Source organism: Lepidothrix coronata, unplaced genomic scaffold (assembly GCF_001604755.1).
Source record: "Lepidothrix coronata isolate B3197 unplaced genomic scaffold, Lepidothrix_coronata-1.0 Scaffold47, whole genome shotgun sequence".
NCBI lineage: Eukaryota > Metazoa > Chordata > Aves > Passeriformes > Pipridae > Lepidothrix > Lepidothrix coronata.
The window spans coordinates 5,624,159-5,648,227 of NW_016690227.1; positions in this window are offsets into that span (position 1 = coordinate 5,624,159).

Consider the following 24,069-nt stretch of genomic DNA (forward strand, 5'->3'; position numbering starts at 1 on the left):
AGCCTTCAGTATAAATTAATGAAAACTAAGCAACAGAGCTTGTGAACATGACCAGATATTGTTTTAAAGAGTTAAGTAGTTTGGAATAATACAGAACCATACAGAATATTAAGAACAAATGTAATGCAGTATATGTGAAAACTGCAAAAAAGGTCTTGGAATGGAGAGGCAGAATTTTTGCCAGCAGAAAGCCATCATCTGCTTTGATCCTTCAATGGCACTGAAAACACTAGTGAAAATGAATGTTACAGCACAGAGGTTAGTACAGGCACATCCTCCCCTTTGTGGTTATATGTTAGGAAAGGCATTACTAAATCATCACAGCCCAGATTACACTTACTACTTGTTTATGAGTGACACAGCCCTTCTTGTTTGTTCATTATACACAAAATATAATTCACCTTCCTATATTCTTTTGCATGTTGTGTCATAGAAAAATAAAAAGAAAAGAGACTATTTTGCTGATTGTAGAGCACATGTCCCACTGTAGGCACACAGTGCTCTAGTCTCTGATTGACTGGTTGATCTGAAGAGATGTGCAGGACCAGAAACTCTAATGCTTACTAATTGTAAACAGTTGTTTATTAACTATAAGGAAAACTTCATCTAATTCACTACATGCTTACAATTAGTTATAAATATTCCACTTATATGGCTCTTCGAGACCACTAGCTATAAAAAGCTGCTAGGTCAGGCATGGCAAAAGTCAAGATTACAACTTCTAGTTTATCCCTGTGAAAACAAAAACAAACACAAAACCCAAACTACACAATAATTAAAAAAAAGGTTACTTTTTCACTGACAGATGGTATTCTGTTTTGCACATGGATGGTTGTATTTAGTAATAAAAATGGCGATATATCTCCTCAGAATTAGGGATGATCATTGTGAACTGTTTAGATTCTTGGTTTGTGGCAATCTTCCACTCAGGGAAAAAAAAAAAAAAAAACAACCAACTAAAAATGAGTGTTTTACATGAACAAAACCCCAGCAATTATACTCTAGTTGTAGCAGAAGCAAGCATGAAAATATATTTTTGGTTGCTTAAGTGGAAGGAGGCTGTTGATTCAAATCACAAGAATATGCTTCAGCACTCAAAGGACTAACTCCAGCTCTGAAGCAGGTTCATAAAAGCATTGGCATGGCACTTGGGATTTGTTCCTAAATATCTTATTAGAAGAAGAATCGCTGAGAAAGCTGTGCCTTCTTGATGGCTTGCTGTGCGTCCCCTGACACTGTCAGGGCTGTGACTAATAACACCCGTAGGTGCTTAGTGCCACCTCAATAGCTGAGGAAAAGCATTTTAGGAAGGGAACGTGAGAGCAGACAGGGAAACAGCCCCTTAGCCATGGCTGAGTGGAGTGGGAAAGACACAGCCCTGCCAGAATTATAACCCTGTAAGCCTCTGCATCCTCCAGCCCTTTGTGGTCAACCACTTCCAAGACAGTATGGCCATACAGCTTAATACTTCCCCTATTAGGGCCAACATTTCTAAACAAATCCAGATCAGCAGGTTGAGAAGAATCCTGACCCTTCAGGACAGGCCACACGAGAACCTTAAGCAGAAACACAGGTGCCGTGGTGATTTGGCAGAACTAACCATGCATCCGGCAGGACCAGTTGCCTCTCAATGCCGCGCCCCTTTTGCCCTCCCATTCCACTAATGCTCACCATCCTTTCTACCTTCAGTCTGCGTGTGCTATCCACTTCCTCCTCCAGTCTATTTGCAGCACACCTTCTCTTGTAGTTGTCTTTAAATTTGACTAATTCTTGCTCACCACTGGTGATTCCTGAAACAGATCTGATTCCTTACAAAAATAGCAACTTATCAAGAGATGGGAAAGAAACCCTTGATGACACATCTGGCACGTTCTGCCCCATTTCCACACTTGACTTCAGGCCTGGGTTTTTAAACTGTAAACTCCGGAACAGAACCCTTTTTTTTCTGCTGTTACGGACTATATTTATTCAGTGTTCGTTGCAATCAGCCCCTGTTTTGAGGCAAATACCAGTCCCCACCTTAGATGGCAAGTGGTGAACATCTAATGGGTTTAGGCCATAAGCACGGATGCTCAAGGAAAGTATTTAAGTCCTGAAAGGTTTTAACAGTTATTAAAATATGATTTATTGCAACAGCATGACAAAGCTTTGTGCTTCTAATGAGAATCCAGAAGTTCAAAGGAAGACTTGATCACATAAGCCTCTGCTTTCGAAAGGCTGATTGTGTTGCAAATATGACATGCACGAGCTTGACAAACAGTAGGTAGGCTTCTTTCATTAAGTCATTCTGACATTTCTGGATGGAAATGTGAGAAAAACTGAAGGACTGAACAAAATGCCAACCTAAAATTTATTTTAATAACAATGGTTTTGAAGAACCTCGTAGCCCATATGGAGACCATAATATTGCTTGGAATTCAGGTTTTACTATTTTACCTTACCCATATCACCTGCCCAGGCAGGACAGTTTTATCATGAGTTGCCTGTTACAAATCAGTACTGTGCACAGAAATTAACATAGTGGTAATGCAGGTTCAAAATTATAGTCTTTGTATCGTAGCACATCCAGTACGGCTAGATTTGCAAATGCATGTGGCATACTAATAAGTTTTGCTTTTAATGTAATGTAGCCAGAAAATATAAACACCTTCTATCTCTGACACAGCTACAAGAGTCAGGAAGATATTTTATACTGAATTATTAATGTGGATTGGAGAGTCATAATCTTGCTGGTTGAGGCTTAGTGATACTGACTTTAAATGGCAAAACAGCTTTTTACAGTTACAAAATCCAAAACATTTCATATATCCACATGCAGAAGCGCAGAGAAGATTTCTGTACTGCACAGTAGATGCAATGCAGTCATGTATGTGTTGTTTATAACCATGAAGCTTACAATTTACACCTGTTATCACAAGCTATCCAAAAACATTCCCAGCAGTTTAGCTTTAACACACTGGCAACTTTGTAAAAAATTTAATTCTCTTTCTTTGAAATAACTTTGCAGACTTAAAAATGTATCTAAATATGCAATAATGTTTCTCACCCAACTTCCCATTCTTAAAGGTTTTCCATTATCATTTGATTGTTTAGCTTGAAACATTCAGCATCTTTTGTGCAGACTAAAAACCAATATGAAACAAATATATGATGATCTACTCTTACCAGTTGAGCTTCCTTACTTTCACTATATTGCTTTACTTTTAGGGTACTCACTGTGTTTGTAGGTAATATATTTGAGGTCTCTCTTCAGATACAAACTTACAGTATATTTGATACCATTGATCAACTGTCAGAGTTTAACCCCAGCTGTCAACTAAACTCCAAACACCCACTTGCCCATTCCTTCCAGTGGAATGAGGGAGAGAATCAGAAGAGTAAACCCAAGAAAACTGATGGTTTGAGATGAAGACAGTTTAAAGCAAAAGCTACACATGCAAGCATATTAAAACAAGGAATGCATTCACTACTTTCCATGGGCAGAGAAGTGTTCAGCCATCTCCAGGAAAGCAGGGCTCCATCATGCATCACAGTAACTCAGGAAAACAAACTCCATCACTCCGAACATTCCCCACTTCCTCTTTCTTCCCCCTGCCTTAAATGTTGAGCAACATCAGCCCAAGTCCATGGAGCCAGATGGGATGCACCCAAGGATACTGAGGGAGCTGGCAGAAGAGCTCACCAAGCTATTTTCCATCGTTTACCAGAAGTCTTGGCCAACCAGGGAGGTCCCAGGTAATAGGAAGTTAGCAAATGCAAGACTCATCTACAAGGAGGGTTGGAAGGAGGATCCAGGGAATGACAGGCTGGTGTTGCGAGCAAGTGCACTGACAAGTGATTAACCCTGAAAGTTAGTGCTTATATGGTTACATAACTGTGTCCAAATGCCTAATTCAAAAGGGGGACTTAAAATCACACTGCACAGGGCTCCTATTAATACTGAGTTCATTAAAACTGAGTTCACTGGGTTTTGTACCATAGAGGTTCCCTTAGTGCTTATACTCTGTTTTCCAGATTAGATGCCACAGAAAAATATTTAATCTTAATGCACTGCATTAAACCTGATCATTCTGACTCCAGACTATTGTGTGTCCTGAACCCTCTTCCAACTCTGTATTCACTATCAAACACATTTTGACTTTGCAGATTGTCTATTTCTGGATAGAAAAGGACTGCATAATTTCATTGAATCATAGAATTGTTTGGCTTGTAAAGAACCTTTAAAGTCTTCAACTAGACTTCTATCAGCTAGATCAGGTGGCTCAGAGTTCCATCCTACCTGGCCTTGAATTTTTCCAGGGATGGAAAAATGCCCACCTCTCTGGGCAACTTGTTCCAATGTTTTACCACCCACCCTCATTTATAACAAAAGAGTTGAGTTTCAACACCACTGGTTTCAGTGAAGGACACTAGAAGCACTTTCTCACACTCAAATGACTTCAGAGTTTGATTCAAGTCTGTGGTTTACAATAGTAAAGAGATAAATTGCTTAGCCAAAGAGAGGAATAATCACCTCATGTTGAGTCTAAGAAAAAGATATTGGAATTGAAATTAAATGACTGCACAGTGAAACTTGTGCCAATTTACGGTTAGAATTTGGAGCCAGATGCACTGCAGCAACACTGCAAACCTTAAATTTCAAGGTACACCCTTTAAAAGTTTTCACTTAAATTTTTTATGCTTAGCTTTATAAAAAATTAAAAGAGAGTTTTCCTGCAATTAAGAGTACTCCATGTACTTTTAGAAGGGACATTTTTTAAAATGTTGGGAGGTAGCATTTTGTAATTGGAGTTGACACTCAGCAAAGTGAACATGCACACTTGACCCTGCTACAAAGTCCCTCATCTTGCATGTGGAGACATCCCTCTACAGAATCTGACTGGCAGGTAGCAGCCCTCAGTCAGCTCTTCAGCTTGCTGAAATATCTGGGTAAAGCACTAGAAACAGTCAGAATTTATACTGCACAACAAAGAATAAGGGAATTTGTGAAAAGGAAGTGAAAAATGAGTAATTTCTGGCTTTCTTCAAATTTATAGAAATTCATATTAATAGCATAAAGAAATAAGAGAATGTTGTATAAAAGTGAAAGGGCAGGGAGGAGCACCAGGCAAGTATCCTTTCAAACAACAAAGACACCTACCCGCCCCCTATCATATAAGGAAAAGGAGTTAATGTCAGACCGTGACAGGCAAGTCTGAGAAATTTTTTACACTGAAAGTGCTCAGGTTTTGGGGAATTTTTTGTCTTTACAAGGCCTCTGAGACAGTAGCAAATAAAGAAATAGGAGGAAAGGGAAGTTTTGTAAATAAGACAAAGAGGGAAATCAAGTCAATCTCATAAAGGTTATGACATGAATATAATGAATATAAATCTAAATCTATTACCCACAGCAACAAGAAGCTACTTCTGGGATTTCTCTTTGAATGACATACCACAGACTATCTCAGCTTTTCAATATCTAGCCAAAACTGTGGATAGATAAATCTCTCTGTGCTGGCAATCTTCATATCATTGCTGCGTGGGTCTGGCAGCAGTGCTCACAGCCTTGTGCTGACAACACTAAAAGCTCACCATTTCTAAAAATCAGAGATTCTTGAATTTATAATGAGAAGTTACTGTCACTTCAGAAAAATGTTGCCATGCAGCTTCAAATTTTTCAGCAGCCAAGTCGTCCAAAATCACCCTATGCCCATCATATGAGTTCTTGAGTCAGAAGTCTGTGGCTAGGTACTGACTGAAAATATAATCTGCTTTGCTTAATGAGATGCAACCAAGGCTTTTTGTGTTAATTTGTACTCTGAGAATTTCTTGATAGCAGCAACTGTACAGTAGTTAGTGTTAATAAAAGCATCGATGCACCCCTCTGCACCTAGTCAGAACTAACACCGTGCAAATCCTATAAATTATAACAAGTTACATTTTTGTTCATTAAAACTCTGTGTAAATAAAGAAAATGTCAGTTGTCCACATTCCAATTTTTAGTATGGTTAATAAAAAGAAATATTAGCTTACAGCAAAAGAGACAGCACCATGCCAACATTTGCAAAACTGTTATTGGCAAAGCAAATAATTTATTTGCAGTAACACATGCTCAACATTTTTGTCTCCAGATACATATCCAAAAGCTGAAGAAAGGAATGTGCAGAGTAATTTAATTTATTTATGAAATATGTATGATTAGAAGCTTGATTCTAATTAGGTCATACAATTACCATAAGTCTCTTTGAATCAAGACCTTGCCTTTGATAGTAACAAATAAACATTCAAGCATAAAGCACAACAAAAAAAAAAATTCAAAAACAACTACTGACTTATTTTTAACTATTTCTTGCCAAGAAAAGCAATGATTTAAACACTACCATGAACTACATTGGTGTACACCATTTATTTATGCATAGATCATAAAGACAAAACTAACAACATCACTGGCTTTGTATGCAGGAATTAAAGGAAGGATTTAGCCTTAGAAGATCTAGACCTCCAACCCACTGCCTTGGCCCCTCATTTCTCTGCTATGCATCTACCATACATGAGATCAATTTTCCTAAAACCAAATGAGCAGAGACTAGGAATACTACAAAAACATATGAGGGTTTTCAGGAATTTAAAACAGGGATTGTGGAAGGCAAAAATCATTTACAGGCACTCAGCAAACTGCAAACAAGCTAAATGGAAGAGTTAAAAGGACTATTGCCTCTCTGATAAGAATGTACAAATTTATAGGATCCAGGGATGGTGAAGAACTGAGATCAGGACGACAGCATTTTCACTGTGTCAATGGTAAAGTTGACGTTCAGGAGCAGAACAGGCTGTTTATCGCAGGAAGGGTATGCATATTTTTGTGACTTAGGAAAATATCAAAGGCTTAGCAGATCCTTGTAGTTTTGTTCTACTATTGTAAACTTCCATTTATCTTATGCGCCGTTTAAAACAATATTACAGAAAGAGACGAGTAAAATTCTATAAAATGCAGACTGAGACTTGTCCGAAATTTTGAAATTCCCACATCAGTTTACTATTTGGTGAGTTCAGGTGGGGAAACACAACAAAATACAAGATTTGGATTCTTATTGTTACACAAGACAGCAGGAAAATGTTAAAAAAAGTGTTTCAAGGGTCAGAGACAACTTCATGATAGTAATAGATGAAGCCAGCCTCTCTCCTCACTTCACATGCTTTCTCCCTTTCTAGTCAGGAGAGAGAGATAGTTGCTCTTGTTTCAGGGATACAGAAGGAAATCTCTTCCTTGCTGTAAGGACTTGAAAAGTGAAAATCTTTTCTGCAAACAACACTTGAAAAAATTATTAAAATTTCCAATCCTGTCATTCCAAGTTACATAAACACTTCTAGACCTGTGGCTGACAAATGCTGCCTCCGCACCCCACCCTTCACCCTCCGCCTCCAGTATTTATATTTCTTGACACGTATGAGCACTGTATAATAAAACAATTAGTAATAATAATATTTTAGCTTACATAATGTTTCTCAACTGAAGTTATCAAAACATGTCACAAAGCTTAACAGTCACAAGGGATTTAAAGCCTCAGTACTCCACAGTGTAAGCCAGCCTCACTATGAGGCAAAAAGAACAGCAGGGGGAAATTCTAAATTATTTCAAAATCTCTTTGATTTAGTGTTCATGAGCCTTTCTCTGGAGCATATATATTACTGATCTTTCTCAAGGGCCAAAGAGTGTTGTGGTCAATAAGATAATGATTTTTGTTCCTACTCCATTTTTTAGACAGGAAAGCCATGAGGTATGGCTGAGATACCATTGTATATAACCAAGCTGCCTTTGAGTTGATCAGATAGAATGATTTAGATACGGCCACAAACACAGACTGGCAGTATAAATTTTCCCCTTCTCAGTCCTATACTTTGACCAGTAGATCACACTTGTGCTCCCTGAAGCCCATTGCCATTCAGCAGTTTCGGAGCTGTGGTGTAAAATATTGTAACCAGGGCTATTTGTAGCATAGAAAGAACTGAAGCATTGCTACATATATACCTCAAAGATGTGTATATTATTCTATTATGATAATCTTTCATAACATAACATGTTGCTTGTTTGTACTGTGTACTGAAAGAGGTTCCATTCTTGAAGTAGAAAACCAAAATAAAATGAAAAAAAGTTGGGGTATATTTCAAATGACTCTGAAATTAGAAAAATACTAATTTTTAAAATTACTGATGTTCATTGCTGCATTGCAAAAAAGTGAAAGATTAAGGACATTTTTCACCTTCTATTAAGAACAAAATCTGTTAAAATAACAAGAGACTTAGTTGTCACAGTATTTGTGATAAGTATCACACTACATCCTAACAATAATGAAAAACAATCATCTTCTACTTGCACACATGCAATAGTCATCCCTGAAAGCTTTCCAAATCCCAGTGCAGGTGATGTCAATAGAAAGGATCAGAAAGTGATGAGTGATGCGAGAGGATACAGAGAAGCTGTACTGGCAGACACAGTCAGAGAATTTTGAACAGAGCTTTATCTCCCTAATTCACAGTTCTGTCCTAGGTTTCCAACCTACATATGGCAGCCAGGATAAAGCCACTGATTTAGGAAACGATGCAGAAAATTTGAACATTGTGAAAAAACTCCTTTCATAGATTCACCAGCCCTAGAACCACAACCAGGGCTTCAAATCTTGTAAGAATCTTGGCATTCTGAGCCAACAACATTAATACACTTAAGCTATTACCTATGACTACTGTAAAAAACATTATAATTTTAATTTGGGACGAGTGACTCCATCTCTCATTCTTAGTTTAACTGCAAAGCTATGTCTGAAAAGCATATGTGGCAAAACTGTACACACTAACATCATAATATCTATTGTTGAGCAAGCTACTTAATTTAAGTTTCTATACAAGCTGGGGGAGTAACTCGCTGGTATAATCTGTTTTTCTGTTTTTAATGCTATTCCTTCATTTTTATTTTAAATCACAACTCCAACCACTCTTAACTGATCTTATTCCTGATGCACAGCTCCCCTTACCTGTAAGCTGTTGTCCTTCCTTCAACAGGTGCTCACTGCACATACAGAATCTTGCAACTGGAGCTCCTTTCCTTTAATGGGATGAATAATGGACTCAAGACAAGGACATTAACATCACTTCCAATGAGATGTAGTGTAAAGCAGAAGGCTTACTCCTTACTCATCAAGGCCCCCATGGCCTCAGGCAGAAAATGAAAATCAGGCCTGGAAGTTTCAAAAGTGAAAAGCCTCAATAACATATGTTTCATTAGAGACTAAATATCTGTAAGATTGACAAAATCAACATTGTACAGCATACTGCCATGTACTGGGAAAATCAGTCAATAATACTAGAAGAGAAAGAAATTAGCCAAGTGACAAAGGCTGTACCTGTAGTACGTCCTCCATGTCAGGCTGTTGGCAAAGCTGCCAAAGTTGTCATTCCGCAGAATGTTGCCTAGTGCATGCTCTAACCCACATCCCCTTCCATCTGAAGAGCTGAGTGACCTGGTGTCAGAAATTACCAATTGCTTGGCCTCTTCAGGTGATGTGTGTATAGAACCTAGAAGAAAGCTTTTGCTTTTTTGGTAGCCTGAGTTTCTCACACACAGCCTGAAGATGTCATTATGAGTTCCTTTGAACTCATCTATACTGAATTGTAGAAAATGGTGTGACATTTTTGGATTTCTGTCTGATGTTAATTGGGGTTAATTGATGATAATGGTAAGGGTAATTAGTTTTAACAGGCACTAAGTCCCATAACCCAAGTCTCTTATGTCTTATAACTGAAATAGGACAGCAGTCAAAATGTGGCATGAGAAATAACATGGCAATATCCAGTTATCTGCAAATGTAGGGGGGGGCGGAGATTACATATGCATTTGTATGAACTTACATATGTTTACATGCATCAAACTACTTTAGAAAAGGTGTAGTCTTGTCCAGGGTGCAATTCATTGCATTTTTGTTATTGACATTGGCTGAAATGCAGCAAGCTGAGGCTTGCCAACAAACACTCCAGCATCACGTTGGGAAGTTACACCACTTTGTCCAGGAAGAAACAATTCCTTGAACTATTATTTAAAAATAGATTCAGGTGTCAGTGCAAGTTTACTAAAAGTCAGCTAAATCTTGTACATTTTTGGAGGATTCCTTCCCCCTCCCCAAGTTTGGTGAAGCATCCCATATGACAATAGAAGAGAAAGCAAAGTCAAAAGCAAAAGTTACAGTTCTTCAGACTAGTGCAATGGCTTGAAGTCTCAGGCAGGAGCTGTCACACTGAAAACTGAGATGACAATATGCAAAAATTAAAAGACTGTCTCACTTGATCTTCCCACACATCCCTCCCATTTCCTCTCCTATCAAAGGTTTTCTCATTGTAAGGCAGGCACCCCTTGGGTTGGCATCAGGTTGTTTGGGGTTTGTCACCCTAACAGTGCATTTAGATGACCCACGACAGCTGTACCAACCAGGCATCACCCATGTTCCTGCTGATCAGCTGAGACTGGCCTACACATTGTATACTGGGACCCAAGTTATTCAACTTATTCAAGTTACACAATATTCAAATTTTTTATTGCAATTTCGGGGGGGGTGAGGGAAACACCAAAAATCAGAGTTAGTTCTGTTTTTACTGCAAGTACAGTAAAGCATAAAAGATGGGTAAAACTATTAGTCTGTGAAATTTGGCAGAATGTGGAGAAAACCACATATCCTGTTTGGGCCTTGTAGTGGGTTTCTATGGCTGGGTTTTGGTAGCAGGGGGGCTACAGGGGTGGCTTCTGTTAGAAGCTGCTAGAAGCTTCTTCCTCTGTCTGGTAGAGCCAATATCAGCAGGCTCCAGGATGAGCTTCCTGCTGCTGGCCAAGGCCAAGCCAATCAGGAGTGATAGTAACACCTCTGTGATAGCATATTTAAGAAACAAAGGTTGTTGCGCAGGTGAAAATTCCAGCCAGGGAAGAGCAGAGTGAGAACATGGAACAACACCAAGATCAGTGCAGCAGGAGGGAGAAGATGTGCTCCAGGCACCAGAGCTGAGGCCACTCCAGCCCATGGTGAAGACCATGGTGGAGCAGGTAGATATCTGAAGTAGGCTGTGACCCCGTGGGAGGCCCAAGATGGAGCAGAGTCTTGCCAGGGACCTGCAGTCCGTGGAGAGAGGAGCCCACACTGGAGTAGGCTTTCCTCAGGTAAGACTTGTGGCCCCTGTGGGGGACCCACACCAGTACAGCTCGTTCATGAAGGACTGCACCCCATGAAGGAGTGACTCACAGGACAGTAGTTTCATGAAGAACTGCTGCCTGAGGGATGAATTCACGCCGCAGAGGTCCATCAAGGACTGTCTCCTGTGGGAGGGACCCCATGGGAGCAGGGGAAGGACTCCTCTCTCTGAACAGCAGCAGAAAGAGCAGCTGACCATAACCCCCATTCCCCATCCCCCTGCACCGCTGGGGGGGAGGAGGGAGAACATGGAAGGAAGGAGGGTGGGGGGGAAGGTGTTTTTAAGATTATTTTATTTCTCACTCTTTTGCTCTGACCCTGTTAGTAATAAATTCAATTAATTTCCCCATTTTGAGTCTGTTTTGCCCATGATGGTGATAAGTAACTGACTTCTCCCAACTCTTGTCTCAACTCATGAATCCTCTACTGGGTTTTTTTTCTCTCCTCTGTCCAGTTGCAGAAGGGAGTGAGAGAGCAGCTGTGGTGAGTACCTGACATCCAGCCAGGGACAACCCACTACAGGCCTTATAAGCAGCTTTAATTGTAGAGGCAGCACAGAGTAATGGTGTTGTTGCCTAAAGACTGGGAGCAAAAAAAACTCCAGGTGAATTTACTATAGATAAGATATAGAGCAGGTCTTTAATGAAGGCCTTCTGGCATAAGGAGTACAAAGGTGCACCCACATGTCCAGTGGTCCTACAACTTTATAGTATTATACATCCAATCTGAGAACTATCCACCCTCCAGAAGCTCCCCAAATCTGCCCCTTGGCACACCTCCCTGGGATAGTCAGGGGTCCCAAGACCCCTTTCTTCCTCATCTTCCTCTTCTTCACAGCACGTGCTGTCTTTGGAGCTTCTCCAAGGTTCTGGGCTTGAAGGTTGCTTTGATTATGATGGTATCTTCTTGTTCAGGCCTGGGTTGCGTATGTTCTTAAACCAAATGTGTTTACTATAGTCCTGCCTTGAAAGGAGGAATGGAGGAATAGGTTTTGGTAAGTGTTATCTACTATTCTAAAGTGTGGGAGACTATATAATTATACTAAAAACCTATATTTACTACACAACTACTTTAAAATCTACAAAAATCTAAAAATCTTAAAAATTCTGAGGCATCCTCTTATACTGAAATTAATGAAATCCACATTTATAAAAATCACCCTGTTTCAGAAAGCTTGACAAATAGTTGAGATTGAGACACAAATATTTGAGAAGACACAGGACTGTCTTCTCAGGTTGCAGGGAAGATGACCATTCCCAGGACTACATCATAAGAGTAACTTTTTAGACTTCTTGGCTAGGCTGATGGAAGATGACTGGGGGTATAATCACAGTGTGACAAGGAAAGCTTATGGTTGGATGGCATAAAAGCCTGATCTTAAGTTTTCCTGAAGTCTCTAAAGCAGATATTAAAATAATAATGCAGGTAGAAAGCACTTGTAATCCCACTGAGCTCAATTACTTCTGAATGTGCTCAGCACTTTTGAACACTAAGCTATTTGTTTACTTGTCTGTGTGTACATCCAGGCACACATTTAGGTACCTTGTCTTAGACAACAAATTTGACAACACAGGGTTTAATCATTCCACTCTCTTACCCTGAAATGCTACTATAAATCCTTTAAAATGAATAGTCTTCCTTCAGTTCTGTTTTCATAGGAATAATCTGTGTTTCAAACATCAGTAGAAAGACAAACCAGAGATGACATTTTACAATTTCAGTATCACCTGCTTGAGGCTGGAGCATGAAAGCTGGATAGCCACTTCACTACGACTTGGGTTACAGAGCCGACATGAAGGAAAGGTGATTGTGAGTCCAGTTTAGCCTTAAGACTGAGAGTTGAAGTGACTGTTAGCAAGATTCCTGTCTCTCACCCATCTTGTGTGCACGTTTTTCCAAACAGCTTTCAGCTGCACATAACTAAGTTGCATTACTCACAGCTATGTTATATCCCTGCCCTACTTACAGGAACAGAATCCAATCCAAGGATTTTTAAGCATTTTGTGAGTGCTGGCATTGTGAGCATCATCCCAATTTCCCAGTAAGAGGAATTGGACTTCATTACCATACAACACATTGCAAAGTTACCACAGGACTTTTTGGGAGGCCTGTGTGTACTGCCAATTAGATGTATAGGTTCATCTAATATACTGTAAAGTAATAGGTTTTAAGATCAAAAGTAACTGGCTACAATCCTGTAACCACACTGTGCAGGTCAGAGGAATCTCCTGAATGAATTTATTTTCTGTCTAAATAAGGTTTCTCTGGGGGAAACATCACACAATCTTGATACGCCAACTTCCAGCTACGGGCAATCTACAAAAATCTTTGGTGAGTTGCTCCAATTCTCAATGACCTCAAGGCTAAAAATAATGGAACAGATCAGCTCTGTCATAGTAAAATATAATCAAGTATTATCTCTATTTTCCAAAATACTCACAGTAATGTTAAGGTCCTAATTTAATAGCCAAAATTTCTATATTTGAAGAAGCATCTGTATCTCTAAATCATTATTTGCTAATGAAAACACCATAAATAAAAAGCTCTGTTAAATACTGTGAGTTACTATTCAGGTAAACTCCCTACATAGCTTAGTGTCACTTATTCTGTAGGAAAGACCTTTTGCATTATTGCTTGTGAAAAAACAGATATTAGCAATAAGAATCCTTAGAAAATGTCATCTTGATGCCACCTCTATCATTCCATCTACCACAGCATTAATCTTTCAATTCACTTTAAAGGCTACTTCATAAGAAATATTTTACAGAAATTTTGTGGATAGAAAATAATATACAGTAGTGACTCTATTAATAGTTATGATTCCAGGAATTTTGTGGCAGAAGAGGTTTCTAAATTAAGCTAAGTGTCTCCTTGAACCAGGCATCAGAAACATCAGCAGAAATGTTAATATGAACCCATGCCAGTGGCACAGTCATGAACCTCCAGGCCCAGTTTGAAGAGAATGAGCCCTTTAAACATATCTAGGAACATAAGGCTTTGTGGCACGTTAAAAAACAAAAGTCCTTTCTACTTTCTATAAGGCTAAAGCCTTTCCTTTCACTAGTTATTTCTGGTTTTCAATCTGGGGACGAACATCCCTGCAGCCTCCTATTTCAGTGTTTTTCTGAGCCTTCAGGAACTCCAGGAACACCAAACAGTGCCTGGCAGGATCAGAGGATCACAGAATATGATGAGCTGGAAGGGAATACAAGGATCATCGAGTTTTGTGTCATCTGCAAACTTGCTTAGTATCCCTTCCAGTCCTGCATCCAAGTCATTTATGAAGATGTTGAAGAGCACTGGGCCCAAGATGGAGCCCTGTGGAAACCCACTAGTGACAGGTCACCAGTCTGATGTCACCCCATTCAATATTACCCTCCGTGCTTGACCCATGAGCCAATTGCAAGATTTGTTTATCCAGCTGTGTGCTGGACACTTAGTCCAGAAGAATCCTGGGAGAGTCAGTATTGAAAACTTTACTGAAATCCAAGAAGATTACATCAACTGGCTTCCCTTGATCAACTTGGTGGGTTACCTTGTCATAAAAGGAAATCAGATTTGATAAGCAGGACTTTTCTTTCATGAAGTCATACTGGCAACATCAGTAACAACAACTACCATTGTCTTTCAGGTGTTTTTAATTACCTCGCAGAATAATCTTCTCCATAACTGTACCAGGCACTGAAGTGAGACTGACAGGCCTATAGTTTCCAGGGTGCTCCTTCTTGACCTTCTTGAAAATTGAGACAATATTGGCCATCTTCCAGTCAGCTGGCACCTCTCCAGATACCCAAGACCACTCAAAAATCAAGAGAGGTTTTGCGATGACATCAGCAACTCTTTGAGGATTCTCCGATGAACCCCATCTGGCCCCATAGATTTGCAGGTATCCAGCTGGAGCAGCAGATCCCACACATCTTCAGGGTCAACTGGGAGTTGATTATTCTTGCACTCATGGTCCTTCAACTCAGGGCACTGAGATCCTCCTGATCTGTCATCCATGTTGAAGACAGAGGCAAAGAAAGCATTAAACACCTCTGCCTTGTCTCTATCCCTGTTTGTGAGGTGACCATCCTCATCCTGTAACGGGCCAATGATCATAGAATCATAGAATCAGATGGGTTGGAAAGGACCTCTGAGATCATCAAGTCCAACCCTTGATCCACTACCACCACAGTTACTAGACCATGGCACTAAGTACCACATCCAGCCTCATCTTAAAAACCTCCGGGGACAGAGAATCCACCACTTCCCTGAGCAGCCCATTCCAATGGCTGATTACCCTCTATGTAAAGAATTTCTTTCTAATTACTAACCTAAACCTCCCCTGGCACAGCTTAAGACCATGCCCTCTTGTCCTACTGCTGGTTGCCTGGGAGAAGAGACCAACCCCCACCTGGCTACAACATCCTCTCAGGTAGTTGTAGAGAGCGATGAGGTCTCCCCTGAGCCTTCTCTTCTCAAGGCTAAACAACTCCAGCTCCCTCAGCCTCTCCTCATAGGACTTGTGTTCAAGTCCCTTCACCAGCCTCGTTGCCCTTCTCTGGACCTGCTCCAGCACCTCAATATCCTTCCTGAACTGAGGGGCCCAGAACTGCACACAGTACTCCAGGTGAGGCCTCACCAGCACTGAGGACAGGGGCAGAATCACTTCTCTGGTCCTGCTGGCCACACTGTTCCTGACACAGGCCAGGATGCCATTGGCCTTCTTGGCCACCTGGGCACACTGCTGGCTCATGTTCAGCTTCTTGTCAATCCAAACTCCCAGGTCCCTTTCTGCCTGGCTGCTCTCCAGCCACTCTGTCCCCAGCCTGTAGCGATGCAGTGGGTTGTTGTGGCCAAAGTGCAGGAACCGGGACTTGGCCTTGTTGAACCTCATCCCGTTGGAATCAGCCCAACTCTCCAGCCTATCCAGGTCCCTCTGCAGAACCCTTCTGCCTTGGTGGAGGCAGGAACCACTCCCTCCCAACATGGTGGTCGTCTGCGAATTTGCTAATGATGGACTCAATCCCCTCATCTAAATCATCAGTAAAGATATTAAACAGAACTGGGCCCAGCACTGATCCCTGGGGGACACCACTGGTGACCAACCGCCAGCTGGATGCAGCCCCGTTCACCAGCACTCTCTGGGCCCGGCCCTCCAGCCAGTTCCTAACCCAGCACAGAGTGCCCCTGTCCAAGCCATGGGCTGCCAGTTTTTTCAGGAGTATATTATGGGAGACGGTGTCAAAGGCTTTGCTGAAGTCCAGATAGACACATCCACAGCCTTCCCCTCATCCACCAGGCTGATCACCTGATTGTAGAAGGAGATCAGATTGGTCAGACAGGACCTGTCCTTCCTAAACCTGTGCTGGCTGGGTCTGATCCTTTGTCCATCCTGTAGGTGCTATGTGATTGCACCCAGGATGATATTTCTATACTACCTATTGCCACTAATGTTTGAAGAAAACTCTTTTTATTGTTCCCCACGTTTCTGTCCAGCTTCAATTCCAGCTGAGCTTTGGCCACCTGATTTTTCTCCCTACAGAGGCAAGTAGAATCTCTGTATTCTCCCCATGTCACTTGACCTTGCTTACACTGGGCATATACCTTCCTTTTTTGCCTTATTTCCAAGAGAAGATTGCTGCTTAGCTGAGCCAGCCTTCTGCCTCTCTTGCTTGACTTCCAACTTTCAGGAATTGCCTGCTCCTGGTGCCCTTAGGAGGTGATGTTTAAAAAGTGCCCAGCACTGATGGACCCCAGCACCTGCAAAAACACCTGCAGCAACAAGCTCTTGAGCAAAACAAACCTACTGCACGCACGTTGTTCTTTGTGTCCTCATTTTTGAGGACCAGCTTTATGTTAAAATAAAGTGTCACTTAAAAGCTAAATTGAGGAAGCTTACTTCCTCTGGAAATAGTTCAGGTCTACGAGTGTCCTTAAAAGGAGTTCTTGATACATTTTCACTAAATGCCTTCTCTTGGAAAGCTTTACTCCAGGAACTTAATGTTTTTTCATCTTTGACTCATTTGTGAGGGTAAGGCAGGCTGCTAAGGTGGTCTGGGTTGGGAAAAGCAAAGAGAGCACTAGTACTGGTAGGAGTTCAAGTTCTCTGATTTTGGTGAGAGAAATACTCACTATGCAGAGAAGGATGTAAAGAAACCGAAAACATTTATAGTGCACTATTTCATCTGTGAGTTGATTAAACAATTTCCAGGGAAGTAGTTTTCTACTGAAAGATGCCAAGTCAATGAAATTTAAATGTATGTCAGGTAGTATTATTATAAAATGCTGACAAAAAGTTATCACAGCATCTTGATACAGTTGAAACAGTTTGTTTTTAAACACACACAAAACTCAGATGCGCATTTACTCACAAGATTACATTTTCACTATGGATTGCATTCTTTAAATTTCTCATCCTATTCTAGGAAGAAATTAAGTTTTGATAAATCCTACCATTTCCTAATAAAATAAAGAAAAAAAAGTCATTCTGTTTTTTGAGTAGCTTAGTTTAGTGTAGCTCCATAAATTCATTGCAGATTTTTTGGTTTGAAAATAATCTCTCCTTTCTTCTTTTCTTATTAAATTCTTCATAATCCTGATAGGTTCTTTTTCAAGAATACAAATTAGTCAAATGTCTTTTGCTGAATCTCATCCTGAGGTATTCTCTCTGGCCTAAAAGTTTCTGATTGTGCTCTCTGTAACAATTGCCCTCTCACTTGCCTCTGATATGTTCCATGGATGGTTCTTAAACAATTCTGTTGATAAAGTACAAGAAAAAGAAATCAAAGCATCTCTCAGAAATGGTACCTCTGGAGGGCAAACAGGAATAAAGCAAGGTGAAGTGTATTTGTGTCACTCAAATTAGCAGATGGGAATCTGCTCTACAAGAAATGCAGTGAGAAAAACTCCCTCTTTACTGTAGGTTCATTTCAGAAAAGCACTATACTTTAGGAAAAATATCCCACTACAAGTGGTTTTGGAGATCTAAGAGACTATCTTCTGGCTTGTCAAAGTTACTCTTACACTAATAGATTGCAATTTTTTAAGAACAGGTAGAAGTGCAGAAGAAAGTGGAAATGTAGCTAAACAATCCTGAACAGTGTTTGTGATGATACTAAATACTGCAAATACAACTATTTCTGGAGTTCGTAGTTGCCTTTTTGAAAAGCACAGTTGATATGAGAAAAAATTTAGGGCTGTTAGCTTTGAGACCTCTGTGTATTACTGGCAAAAAATAGAATTAAATATGGTATCAGCATCCTATTTGGTGTGAAAGGTTGAATTCTCTCCCAACAGCATTAGATTATAGAGGAAGAAATAGCTCAGTTCATCATCCTGGAAGAAGTAAAACAGAGGGAAATTGAATTTTTGAGCAAGCAACTCACCTCATCATATTATTTAAAATCAGTAAGGAATGCTTCATTTCATTGCAAGCCTCATCACAGCAGTCCTGGGACATCTGGACAGGTGTCTGGTAATAAGCACATTGAAGAAGCTTAACTAGAGCAATTTTAATCAATATTATTTCAGATATAATCTATCTTTATGTAGCATTAAAAGACTAGGAAAATAGTGAAAATTAATTACACTAATCTGCAGTCTGAACCACTCTGGTTAGTCTTCAGATTTTAATATTGTGTGATTTAACAAATCTGATACCATTGAAATATCACTGTTGTGCTACAAAGAAAGACAATACACAGGCAGTATTTTAACTGACTGATATCAACCCTAGATTGTAAATTGCCTGCAACACAACAGGTTCAATGGAGGGAAAAAACCCAAACAAAATCAATAGTTTGATGCTGAGCTGATGGTTAAGAAGCAAAGTATACCACAGGTAAGTAGTATGGCCCCTTTTGTTCAATATCTTCATCAACAGATTTGATAGTAAGAGAGCACACCCTCAGCACATCTCTAAGGAGGTTCCATCCAGAAAGACCTTTAGAAACTTTGAGACTGAGCCAATACATGCCTCAAGAAGCTCAGCAAAAATCCCAAAGTATTACACTGGGGATGAGGTGACCCCAACTGTCAGCACAGCTGGTTTAGGAGCAGCCCTACTAAAATGGACCTATTTCAGTCAGAACCAGGTCAAACAAGTCAACTCTATGCTGTCACTATCAATGAAGGAAACTAGTGCTGAGCTACATGAGGTGGAACTTTCCTCTCATTGCTGTTGAGACTGCAGTTGGAATACTGTGTCCTGTTTTCAGCCTCCCCATTAAAACAGGATGCTGAGGAACTGGAGAGGGTCTAGCAGATTGCTGTCAAGGCAGCTGGAGCCAAGAGCTGCTCCTCAGAAGCTGCCTGCTAAGACAGCTGAACTTCGTCTGATGAAGAGAAGACTAAGGGATAATTTGCTAATAGCCTACAACCACATGAAACAGTTAAAAGACAATGTAATTGACCTCTTCTCAGCAATGACAGACAGTATAAAATAAAGGGAAATGGCTAAGACCTACAGCTTGAGAGGTCCAAATGGCACAACAGGAATAATTTCTTCATGAGGAGAATAGCGCAGCACTGGAATAAATTACTTTTGGAAATGATGATGATTTTTGAAGGATTTTCTTACTTGGCTGCAGAAAATCATTGCTAAAATATATGGAGATGCATACTTTTGAGTGGTTGAAGTAGATTGTGCTTTGGCAGTGGTTGAAGTAGACAACCTTCAGAGGTCCCTAATAATCAACACTTCTATGGCTGTGCCATCGGTTGCTGATGATCTGTCTGCAGCTCTTAGCAAGGACATAGAGCTGGCTTAACCCAGTTCTCCTTCCTCTTTTCCAGTTGAGAGAACTGTCATAACAGACAACTCTTCTTTTGTCTCTCAAGACGGATTTAATTTTTCCGACACTAACACCAGCCTACTTTGGAAGCATATGAGGCAACACTTATGGAGTGCCTCAAAGCAGACCTTGAAAAGCTCACAGTCAGCAAAACAACTGCACATCTATTTCTACCACCTTCATTAATATGCTCTAGATTTAGTGAATTCTTGCTGATTCTAATGGGAGTGTTCATTATAGATCTAGGGTAATAAGTAGGCCTTAATACAGATGGCCTCTCTTTCCACCTTCAGCAGAAGTGCATGAAGGTTTTCATGTATAGCATTTAAATATCATAATAAAGACTGCTTTAGAAACACTCATGTTAGAATAGAATTTGAATGCATCTTCAGTTCTGTGTAGCTTTAATTTTCCCATTTCCCTGGGGGATTCTTAACATTGTTTGAGAAAAACATTGATAAAAAACATTGTTTGAGAAAAACATTTTTTCTTTTAAAGATTTGAACTTTTCAAGTGTGCTTTTTGGACACTCGTCTGGGAAACAAGTTTCCATAATAGGGAAGCAAAGGGGGATTAATATACACTAAAGAGAAATTTTCTATTCAAACTACCGAATAATTTTTATTTTGGAAATTTTCCTTTATTTCTCTTAGGACTGACATCAAAATAAAGGATTGAACTGAACACAGATGTTTCAGTTGATCCATCCTGGAGTCTTCTTTGTGGATGGAAATTTTAGGCATTGTCTCTTGTTACTATCATGGATGTCATTCAATTTGAAAGTTATCCTCATACAAGAAAATTCAGCTTCATTCCACTTCAAAATTTCAAGCTCGTGTTACATATGCCTTCATGAGGAAGGCAATATTTATGCACAGCAATACATAATTGCTAATTATTAAGAAATACAAGGGTTATACTGTAAGCTTTATATTTTCCTGTTTCCATTCCATAGATTCTGTTCATGTATGTCTGAGCAGGAGTGGAAATACACAGTGTAAGCAATGCCAATACTCCTTTTTCTTCCTGTTCTGAGAGCTGACCTTGCTCTTCTGAGGTTAGAGAAACCGACAGCTTCATGTCCTAGCAGCCACATGTGCGGCACAAAGCAGCCTGACACCTGCTTTCTGCAAGTTTTTATGATACAATGCTCCAAACCAAAACAGGGGGGGAAAAAATGCAGTTAGTCACTGTGCTTAAGCTCAGAAATACATTTCTGGTGTGGCTTGACCCCAATCAGACACCAAGCCCCACACAGCCGTTCGCTCTCTCCCCCGCCATCAGGATCGGGGAGAGAATCGGAAGGGTAAAAGGTAGAAAACTCATGGGTTGAGATAAAGGTGGTTTAATAGGGAAAGCAAAAGCCACACACAAGCAAAGAAAAACAAGGAATTAATTCACTGTTTCCCATAGGCAAGCAGGTGACTTGGGAAGACAAACGCCATCACTCCAAACATCCCCCCTTTCTTCTTCCTCCCACTGAGCATGTCATATGGTCTGGAATATCCCTTTGGTCATTTTGAGTCAGCTGTCCTGGCTGTGTCTCCTCTCAGCCTCCCATGCGCCCCAAAATTCCTCACCAGTGTGCAGTATAAGAAGCAGAAAAGGCCTTGGCTCTGTGTAAGCCCCGCTCAGCAATAACAAAAAGATCTCTGTATTATCAACCCTGTGTTCAGCACAAATCCACAAATTCAAACCATTAGATAACTTAAATTTAAAATTTAAATCAGTTAACCTTAGTTTCATGATAAATTTAAGGGATTATTCCACAAAAATAAAGATAATTTTTATGAACCAGACATCAGCTCAGCTGGTACAAGTCCTCAATTATTTAAAGTTTGAACACTTACTGTGTTCTATTTTTTCCTACTACTCTTGAAAAAATCATATGATTGGAAAGCCCTATGCTTTTTTGCTAAATATATCCTGAAAAAGGGCCTCAAATTGTGGCAATACAGTAATTTGCCTTTTTTTCTTTCCAATTCCCCTTGCTCACGTGCAAGTAGAATTAGATTCTCCTATTAAAAAAAAAAAAAGTCTAAATGGCTTGCTCTCTTTTCAGAGGATAAAACGAAGTCAAAGGATTACAACCACAAAGCATTCCTTTGCCCTCCATAACGAATCTCATTCTGCTACAGCACATATCAAGTGGACCAACAGTGTCTGCTGATGTTCAGTGTCTGCTCTGGGCAGGGGAATTCAGAGCCTGGCAGGGCTTGTTGCCATGCAGAGGCAGAGGAGAACATTTGATCCAGCATTATTTCAGTTCTACATCTACCTTCTGCTAAGCCTGGTATGTGTATGATAAAAGTATTTTAATCAGTTGTTTATTTCTTTGTTTCTTGTTTTATTTTCAAAGAGAAAACTTTGAATTAATAAAGGCCAGCTACTATGATACTACTTTACTTGTGAAGATAGTATTTCAAATGCCTGTTTTATTCCTTCATCTGTGATTACAATACTTTGTGGAGTCTCAGTTGCTACAGCACAAGCCTATAATTATGATTGTTCAATCAATATTATAGATTCAAAGAAGTAGCTTTTCTTCTGTTCCCTATCTTGTAATCAGAGTAATGTTCAGTTTGTATATACAGACATATACTTTGCTTCTGTGAGGCTTTTCTTCCTCCTTTCAATACTGCATGCCAGCTCATCACAGGATCATTCCTGTTTCTTTCAAGGTGGAAAAATGCCTACCTTATTAGGAAAAAAAATCCACCCCACCTCCCACCAAAAAAACCCCAAACCAATGGACTGAGTCAACAAAAAAGCAGTATATAACACAACAAGCTGGGAATAGCACAAAACAACTTTCAGTCCTCATGATACTGTGGGGTTAGCTGTCTTGAGGAGTGCAGACTTCAGGTAGCAAAGGGTAAAACGCACACCTGCTCTTCGCTGTATTCATCTCACTACTATAAGGAATATCTTGTTGTGAAGATTTGTATCTCCCCGTGAGCAAAGCACAGTCCCATTACACCTCAGAAAGCTATGGTCCTCCTCACCTGTCCCTCAGCTCACACTCCTCTTATTGTAAGAGTCTTATACCAGGCAGTCAAGGTGTTGTCACAGTTCTTGAGATTGCTTCCCCCAGCTCCTACCTTCACTTGAGTAGGAAACAAAGTAATTCAGTGGGCAATGAAGGTGGATTGAGCCTCCTTCCCTTCTCCCCAGCTAGGTGATGGATTCTTTTTGTCCACACAGTAAATTCATGCTGTAAACTATCTATTGTGAAATGTTACTTGAGATTCTAGTATAATAGCTATTATTCTGTTACTGATTCACAGTCAGCGCATCGTAGTTAGGAAAAACATGAAAGAGAGGTGATTCAAGAAGGAAACAGCACAGGACAAGGATCAGGAGTTGTGCACCAAAGACTAGATTCTAAGTTCTTTATCCTCATTATCATCTGTATGCTCATAAACCCAGAATGGTACCACATAAAGGAAGGACTTTAATACTGATCCAAACAACTGGATGTCAAGATTATGTAGCAAAATTCCCATGGATTACATTGTCTCATTGAACAGAATGTAGCTACTTTTGAAACTCGGAAATAAATAGGCGCAGCCTCTGTAGCTTGAAGTTTTGAAGTAATGGGGAAAATCTGCAATACTGCCCCTAACTAAAGGGTAATACAGTACTCTTCACATAAATGGGACTTTTGTGTAGGCAACCAAATGGATAAAATATTTAGGGGTTGGAATAAAAAGAAACCTGAAAAAGAGAGCAAAATTTATTTTAAAAACAGGGGTAAGTATGGTAAAAATGGATATGGGCAGATGGAACAGAACTGAAAATCTCCCTGGAAAAAGGCCAGTATTGCTAAGATAAAGATTCTAAACTACTCTGTATTTTTAGATTCTCCTCAAGTATATTTATCATATGGTTTCCAGTAACATGGTGCTGTTGCTCTACTCTCAAAGTTACGTTCTTTTTAAAGAGTTTTCAAGATCTGACATTACCAAAGATGTGTTCCATATCAGGAAATGAATAGGGATTGTTTCATTTGTATCCAAATGATGACTGAGAATGTTTGCAACCCAGGAAGTAAAACACCATGACGGAATGAAAATGATAGGTAA